This window comes from Scyliorhinus torazame, chromosome 24 (genome assembly GCF_047496885.1).
Source record: "Scyliorhinus torazame isolate Kashiwa2021f chromosome 24, sScyTor2.1, whole genome shotgun sequence".
NCBI lineage: Eukaryota > Metazoa > Chordata > Chondrichthyes > Carcharhiniformes > Scyliorhinidae > Scyliorhinus > Scyliorhinus torazame.
Window position 1 is genome coordinate 8,503,570 of NC_092730.1, and position 8,607 is coordinate 8,512,176.

The 8,607-nt window shown below is 63.7% G+C and overlaps 1 pseudogene; it reads left to right on the forward strand.

Annotated features, from left to right (window-relative positions):
* Positions 1-8,270, forward strand: part of LOC140400189 (menin-like) — a 13,626-nt pseudogene extending 5,356 nt beyond the window's left edge.
* Positions 8,271-8,607: the final 337 nt, after the last annotated feature.

The following is an 8,607-nucleotide window of genomic DNA, read 5'->3' on the forward strand; positions in this document are numbered from 1 at the left end:
CTACAGGCACACTTGTACAGGAGGTCTCGCTCCTCGAGCAGCCACCAGAGCGAGGGGAGGAGGGGGGGTCAGGGTGAGAGCGAGGGGGTCAGGGTGAGAGCGAGGGGGTCAGGGTGAGAGCGAGGGGGTCAGGGAGAGAGCGAGGGGGTCAGGGAGAGAGCGAGGGGGGTCAGGGAGAGAGCGAGGGGGGTCAGGGAGGAGAGAGCGAGGGGGTCAGGGAGAGAGCGAGGGGGTCAGGGAGAGCAGCGAGGGGGTCAGGGAGAGAGCGAGGGGGTCAGGGAGAGAGCGAGGGGGTCAGGGAGAGAGCGAGGGGGGCAGGGAGAGAGCGAGGGGGGCAGGGAGAGAGCGAGGGGGGCAGGGAGAGAGCGCGGGGGGCAGGGAGAGAGCGAGGGGGGTCAGGGAGAGAGCGAGGGGGTCATGGAGAGAGCGAGGGGGGCAGGGGAGAGCGCGAGGGGGTCAGGGAGAGAGCGAGGGGGTCATGGAGAGGAGCGAGGGGGGCAGGGAGAGCGCGAGGGGGGCAGGGAGAGCGCGAGGGGGCAGGAGAGCGCGAGGGGGGCAGGAGAGCGCGAGGGGCGCAGGGAGAGCGTGAAGGGGGCAGGGGAGAGCGAGGGGGGGCAGGGGAGAGCGAGGGGGTCAGGGAGAGCGCGAGGGGGCAGGGAGAGAGCGAGGGGGTCAGGGAGAGAGCGAGGGGGGTCAGGGAGATTGCGAGGGGGCAGGGAGAGAGCGAGGGGGTCAGGAGAGCGCGAGGGGGTCCGGGAGAGAGCGAGGAGGGGGTCAGGGGAGAGCGAGGGGGTCAGGGAGGAGAGCGAGGGGGTCAGGGAGAGAGCGAGGGGGTCAGGAGAGAGCGAGGGGGTCAGGGAGAGAGCGAGGGGTCAGGGAGGAGAGCGAGGGGGGTCAGGGAGAGAGCGAGGGGGTCAGGGGAGAGGAGGGGGGCAGGGAGCGAGCGAGGGGGGCAGGGAGAGAGCGAGGGGGGCAGGGAGAGAGCGAGGGGGGCAGGGAGAGAGCGAGGGGGGCAGGGCAGAGAGCGAGGGGGGCAGGGAGAGCGCGAGGGGGCAGGGAGAGCGCGAGGGGGGCAGGGAGAGCGCGAGGGGGGGCAGGGAGAGCGCGAGGGGGGGCAGGGAGAGCGCGAGGGGGGCAGGGAGAGCGCGAGGGGGGCAGGGAGAGCGCGAGGGGGGCAGGGGAAGAGCGCGAGGGGGGCAGGAGATCGCGAGGGGGGGCAGGGAGAGTGCGAGGGGGGCAGGGAGAGCGCGTGGGGGGCAGGGAGAGCGCGAGGGGGCAGGGAGAGCGCGAGGGGGGGCAGGGGAGAGCGCGACAGGGGGGCAGGGGAGAGCAGGGGGGCAGGGGAGAGCGAGGGGGGCAGGGGAGAGCGAGGGGGGCAGGGGAGAGCGAGGGGGGCAGGGGGAGAGCCAGGGGGGCAGGGAGAGAGTGAGGGGGGGGGAGACCGATGGGGGGGCAGGGGGAGAGAGCCAGGGGGGCAGGGAGAGAGCGAAGGGGGGCAGGAGAGAGCGAAGGGGGGCAGGGAGAGAGCGAAGGGGGCACGGGGGAGAGCGAGGGGGGCAGGGGGAGAGCGAGGGGGGCAGGGAGAGAGCGAGGGGGGCAGGGAGAGAGCGAGGTGGGGCAGGGAGAGAGCGAAGGGGGAGCGAGGGGGGCAGGGGGGAGCGAGGGGGGTCGGAGAGAGCGAGGGGCAGGGGAGAGCGAGGGGGGCAGGGGAGTGCGAGGGGGGCAGGGGGAGAGCCAGGGGGGGCAGGGAGAGAGTGAGGGGGGGGGGAGACCGAGGGGGGCAGGGTGAGCGAGGGGGCTGGGGGGGCAGGGGGAGAGCGAGGGGGGGGCAGGGGGAGCAAGGGGGGCAGGGGGAGCGAGGGGGGCAGCGGGAGGGCTGTGTGTGAGTTTTCACTGTGTTGATGTTTCAATAAACAATTGCTTTGTGTTTCTATTCGAGGGTTCACCAGGACAGTCCGCTCCCAGCACGGTCCTGCAGGACCCCGAGAGCTTTGCTCAATTGCTGCGGTTCTACGATGGGATCTGTAAGTGGGAGGAGGAAGCTCCACACCCGTCCTTCACGTGGGCTGGGCAACCTTCCTCGTACAGTCCATCAGCAAGTTCGATGGGCAGGTAATTGTCAATACGTTCATCTCTCGCCCTTCTACTGAGCCGCACTGTCAGAGGGTCAGTACTGAGGGAGTGCCGCACTGTCAGAGGGTCAGTACTGAGGGAGTGCCGCACTGGCAGAGGGTCAGTACTGAGGGGAGTACCGCACTGTCAGAGGGTCAGTGCTGAGGGAGTGCAGCACTGTCAGAGGGTCAGTACTGAGAGGAGTGCCCGCCACTGTCAGAGGGTCAGTACTGAGTGAGTGCCGCACTGTTTAGAGGGTCAGTACTGAGGGAGTGCTGCACTGTCAGAGGGTCAGTACTGAGGGAGCGCCGCACTGTCCAGAGGGTCAGTACTGAGGGAGCGCCGCACTGTCAGAGGGTCAGTACTGAGGGAGTGCCGCACTGTCAGAGGGTCAGTACTGAGGGAGCACCGCACTGTCAGAGGGTCAGTTACTGAGGGAGTGCTGCACTGTCAGAGCGTCAGAACTGAGGGAGTGCCGCACTGTCAGAGGGTCAGTACTGAGGGAGCGCCGCACTGTCAGAGGGTCAGTACTGAGGGAGCGCCGCATTGTCAGAGGGTCAGTACTGAGGGAGTGCCGCACAGTCAGGAGGGTCAGTACTGAGGGAGTGCCGCACTGTCAGAGGGTCAGTACTGAGGGAGTGCCGCACTGTCAGAGGGTCAGTACTGAGGGAGCGCTGCACTGTCAGAGGGTCAGTACTGAGGGGAGTGCCGCACTGTCCAGAGGGTCAGTACTGAGGGAGTGCCGCACTGTCAGAAAGGTCAGTACTGAGAGAGTGCCGCACTGTCAGAGGGTCAGTACTGAGGGAGTGCTGCACTGTCAGAGGGTCAGTACTGAGGGAGTGCCGCACTGTCAGAGGGTCAGTACTGAGGGAGTGCCGCATTGTCAGAGGGTCAGTACTGAGGGAGTGCCGCACTGTCAGAGGGTCGGTGGCTGAGGGAGTGCTGCACTGTCAGAGGGTCGGTGCTGAGGGAGAGCTGCACTGTCAGAGGGTCAGTTACTGAGGGAGTGCTGCACTGTCAGAGGGTCAGTACTGAGGGAGCGCCGCACTGTCGAGGGGTCAGTACTGAGGGAGGGCCGCACTGTCAGAGGGGTCAGTACTGAGGGAGTGCTGCACTGTCAGAGGGTCAGTACTGGAGGGAGTGCCGCACTGTCAGAGGGTCAGTACTGAGGGAGAGCCGCACTGTCAGAGGGTCAGTACTGAGGGAGTGCTGCACTGTCAGAGGGTCAGTACTGAGGGAGCGCCGCACTGTCAGAGGGTCAGTACTGAGGGAGTGCTGCACTGTCAGAGGGTCGGTACTGAGGGAGTTGCCGCACTGTCAGAGGGTCAGTACTGAGGGAGCGCCGCACTGTCAGAGGGTCAGTACTGAGGGAGCGCCGCATTGTCAGAGGGTCAGTACTGAGGGAGTGCCGCACAGTCAGAGGGTCAGTACTGAGGGAGTGCCGCACTGTCAGAGGGGTCAGTACTGAGGGAGTGCCGCACTGTCAGAGGGTCAGTACTGAGGGAGTGCTGCACTGTCAGAGGGTCAGTACTGAGGGAGTGCCGCACTGTCAGAGGGTCAGTACTGAGGGAGTGCCGCACTGTCAGAAGGTCAGTACTGAGAGAGTGCCGCACTGTCAGAGGGTCAGTACTGAGGGAGTGCTGCACTGTCAGAGGGTCAGTACTGAGGGAGTGCCGCACTGTCAGAGGGTCAGTACTGAGGGAGTGCCGCATTGTCAGAGGGTCAGTACTGAGGGAGTGCCGCACTGTCAGAGGGTCGGTGCTGAGGGAGTGCTGCACTGTCAGAGGGTCGGTGCTGAGGGAGTGCTGCACTGTCAGAGGGTCGGTGCTGAGGGAGTGCTGCACTGTCAGAGGGTCAGTACTGAGGGAGTGCTGCACTGTCAGAGGGTCAGTACTGAGGGAGCGCCGCACTGTCAGAGGGTCAGTACTGAGGGAGGGCCGCACTGTCAGAGGGTCAGTACTGAGGGAGTGCTGCACTGTCAGAGGGTCAGTACTGAGGGAGTGCCGCACTGTCAGAGGGTCAGTACTGAGGGAGAGCCGCACTGTCAGAGGGTCAGTACTGAGGGAGTGCTGCACTGTCAGAGGGTCAGTACTGAGGGAGCGCCGCACTGTCAGAGGGTCAGTACTGAGGGAGTGCTGCACTGTCAGAGGGTCGGTACTGAGGGAGTGCCGCACTGTCAGAGGGTCAGTACTGAGGGAGGGCCGCACTGTCAGAGGGGTCAGTACTGAGGGAGTGCTGCACTGTCAGAGGGTCAGTACTGAGGGAGTGCTGCACTGTCAGAGGGTCAGTACTGAGGGAGTGCTGCACCTGTCAGAGGGGTCAGTACTGAGGGGAGCGCCGCACTGTCAGAGGGTCCAGTACTGAGGGCAGTGCTGCACTGTCAAAGGGTCAGTACTGAGGGAGTGCCGCACTGTCAGAGGGTCAGTACTGAGGGAGGGCCGCACTGTCAGAGGGGTCAGTACTGAGGGAGTGCTGCACTGTCAGAGGGTCAGTACTGAGGGGAGTGCTGCACTGTCAGAGGGTCAGTACTGAGGGAGTGCTGCACTGTCAGAGGGGTCAGTACTGAGGGAGCGCCGCACTGTCAGAGGGTCAGTACTGAGGGAGTGCTGCACTGTCAGAGGGTCGGTACTGAGGGAGTGCCGCACTGTCAGAGGGTCAGTACTGAGGGAGGGCCGCACTGTCAGAGGGTCAGTACTGAGGGAGTGCTGCACTGTCAGAGGGTCAGTACTGAGGGAGTGCTGCACTGTCAGAGGGTCAGTACTGAGGGAGTGCTGCACTGTCAGAGGGTCAGTACTGAGGGAGCGCCGCACTGTCAGAGGGGTCAGTACTGAGGCAGTGCTGCACTGTCAAAGGGTCAGTACTGAGGGAGTGCCGCACTGTCAGAGGGGTCAGTACTGAGGGAGGGCCGCACTGTCAGAGGGTCAGTACTGAGGGAGTGCTGCACTGTCAGAGGGTCAGTACTGAGGGAGTGCTGCACTGTCAGAGGGTCAGTACTGAGGAGAGTGCTGCACTGTCAGAGGGTCAGTACTGAGGGAGTGCCGCACTGTCAGAGGGGTCAGTACTGAGGGAGTGCCGCACTGTCAGAGGGTCAGTACTGAGGGAGCGCTGCACCGTCAGAGGGTCAGTACTGAGAGAGCGCTGCACTGTCAGAGGGTCAGTACTGAGGGAGTGCCGCACTGTCAGAGGGTCAGTACTGAGGGAGCGCAGCACTGTCAGAGGGTCAGTACTGAGGGAGCGCTGCACTGTCAGAGGGTCAGTACTGAGGGAGTGCTGCACTGTCAGAGGGTCAGTACTGAGGGAGCGCCGCACTGTCAGAGGGTCAGTACTGAGGGAGTGCCGCACTGTCAGAGGGTCAGTACTGAGGGAGTGCTGCACTGTCAGAGGGTCATTACTGAGGGAGTGTCGCACTGTCAGAGGGTCAGTACTGAGGGAGTGCCGCACTGTCAGAGGGTCAGTACTGAGGGAGTGCCGCACTGTCAGATGGTCAGTACTGAGGGAGCGCCGCACTGTCAGAGGGTCAGTACTGAGGGACTGCCGCACTGTCAGAGGGTCAGTACTGAGGGAGTGGCGCACTGTCAGAGGGTCAGTACTGAGGGAGAGCCGCACTGTCAGAGGGTCAGTACTGAGGGAGTACCGCATTGTCAGAGGGTCAGTACTGAGGGAGAGCCGCACTGTCAGAGGGTCAGTACTGAGGGAGTGCCGCACTGTCAGAGGGTCAGTACTGAGGGACTGCCGCACTGTCAGAGGGTCAGTACTGAGGGAGCGCTGCACTGTCAGAGGGTCAGTATTGAGGGAGAGCCGCACTGTCAGAGGGTCAGTACTAAGGGAGTGCCGCACTGTCAGAGGGTCAGTACTGAGGGAGTGCCGCACTGTCAGAGGGTCAGTACTGAGGGAGTGCTGCACTGTCAGAGGGTCAGTACTGAGGGAGCGCTGCACTGTCAGAGGATCAGTACTGAGGGAGTGCCGCACTGTCAGAGGGTCAGTACTGAGGGAGTGCCGCACTGTCAGAGGGTCAGTACTGAGGGAGTGCCGCACTGTCAGAGGGTCAGTGCTGAGGGAGCGCCGCACTGTCAGAGGGTCAGTGCTGAGGGAGTGCCGCACTGTCAGAGGGTCAGTACTGAGGGAGTGCCGCACTGTCAGAGGGTCAGTACTGAGGGAGTGCCGCACTGTCAGAGGGTCAGTACTGAGGGAGCGCCGCACTGTCAGAGGGTCAGTGCTGAGGGAGTGCCGCACTGTCAGAGGGTCAGTACTGAGGGAGTGCCGCACTGTCAGAGGGTCAGTACTGAGGGAGTGCCGCACTGTCAGAGGGTCAGTACTGAGGGAGTGCCGCACTGTCAGAGGGTCAGTACTGAGGGAGTGCCGCACTGTCAGAGTGTCAGTACTGAGGGAGTGCCGCACTGTCAGAGGGTCAGTACTGAGGGAGCGCCGCACTGTCAGAGGGTCAGTACTGAGGGAGTGCCGCACTGTCAGAGTGTCAGTACTGAGGGAGTGCCGCACTGTAAGAGGGTCAGTACTGAGGGAGTGCCGCACTGTCAGAGTGTCAGTACTGAGGGAGTGCCGCACTGTAAGAGGGTCAGTACTGAGGGAGTGCCGCACTGTCAGAGGGTCAGTACTGAGGGAGTGCCGCACTGTCAGAGGGTCAGTACTGAGGGAGAGCCGCACTGTCAGAGGGTCAGTACTGAGGGAGTGCCGCACTGTCAGAGTGTCAGTACTGAGGGAGTGCCGCACTGTCAGAGGGTCAGTGCTGAGGGAGTGCCGCACTGTCAGAGGGTCAGTACTGAGGGAGTGCCGCACTGTCAGAGGGTCAGTACTGAGGGAGTGCCGCACTGTCAGAGGGTCAGTACTGAGGGAGCGCCGCACTGTCAGAGGGTCAGTGCTGAGGGAGTGCCGCACTGTCAGAGGGTCAGTACTGAGGGAGTGCCGCACTGTCAGAGGGTCAGTACTGCGGGAGTGCTGCACTGTCAGAGGGTCAGTACTGAGGGAGTGCCGCACTGTCAGAGGGTCAGTACTGAGGGAGTGCCGCACTGTCAGAGGGTCAGTACTGAGGGAGAGCCGCACTGTCAGAGGGTCAGTACTGAGGGAGTGCCGCACTGTCAGAGTGTCAGTACTGAGGGAGTGCCGCACTGTCAGAGGGTCAGTGCTGAGGGAGTGCCGCACTGTCAGAGGGTCAGTACTGAGGGAGTGCCGCACTGTCAGAGGGTCAGTACTGAGGGAGTGCCGCACTGTCAGAGGGTCAGTACTGAGGGAGTGCCGCACTGTCAGAGGGTCAGTACTGAGGGAGTGCCGCACTGTCAGAGTGTCAGTACTGAGGGAGTGCCGCACTGTCAGAGGGTCAGTACTGAGGGAGCGCCGCACAGTCAGAGGGTCAGTGCTGAGGGAGCGCCGCACTGTCAGAGGGTCAGTACTGAGGGAGTGCCGCACTGTCAGAGGGTCAGTACTGAGGGAGAGCCGCACTGTCAGAGGGTCAGTACTGAGGGAGTGCCGCACTGTCAGAGGGTCAGTACTGAGGGAGTGCTGCACTGTCAGAGGGTCAGTACTGAGGGAGTGCCGCACTGTCAGAGGGTCAGTACTGAGGGACTGCCGCACTGTCAGAGGGTCAGTACTGAGGGAGTGCCGCACTGTCTGAGGGTCAGTACTGAGGGAGTACCGCACGGTCACGGATGTTGAGTGCTGTCTCTGTGCTGCAGGTCCGTCACAAGGTGACGATCGTTGTGAAGGACAGCGACACGAACGAGGATGACGACCAGCACAGTGACGATTCCAGGGAAGCCCGGCGACGCGGCCCACGGCGCGAGTCCAAGGCCGAGGAGCCTCCTCCCGCCAAGAAATTCCTGGCGGAGAAGCTGGGGGAACGTCGCCGCTCGGCCCCCAGCCAGCGGACGGTGACCACGCCGACCCCCACCCTCCCCCTGCCCACCCCCACCCCGGGGGCTGCCTGCGTCACCTTCCACAGCGAGAAGATGAAAGGGATGAAGGAGCTGCTGACGGCCGTCAAGATCAACTCCAGCGCCATCAAACTGCAGCTGACGGCCCAGTCCCAGGTCCAGATGAAGAAGCAGAAACTGAGCTCGGGCAGCGACTACACCCTGTCCTTCATGAAGAGGCAACGCAAGTCCCTCTAGACAGGGGGCACTGGGGCAGGACGCGGGGGCGACGGACAGGGGGCGGGGGGGTGAGGGAGGGAGGGAGGGGGAAAGTTCCTGGGGAAGTAGAGGGATTGAGGGGCGAGGAAGCTGAGAGCGGTGGGGGGGGAGTGGGGAAGAGACTCGGAGAGAGAGATGGAGAGGAGTGAGTGACTGTCCCGTTGTGCTGATTACTGGACAGGGACGATGCTGTGGCTGGTGGTCAGACTGAATCACCTCAGTCTCGCTGTGCGTGCGCGAGTGTGTGTGCGCGCACGAGTGTGTGTGTGCGCACGAGTGTGTGTGCGCACGAGTGTGTGTGCGCACGAGTGTGTGCGCGCGAGTGTGTGCGCGCGCGAGTGTGTGCGCGCGC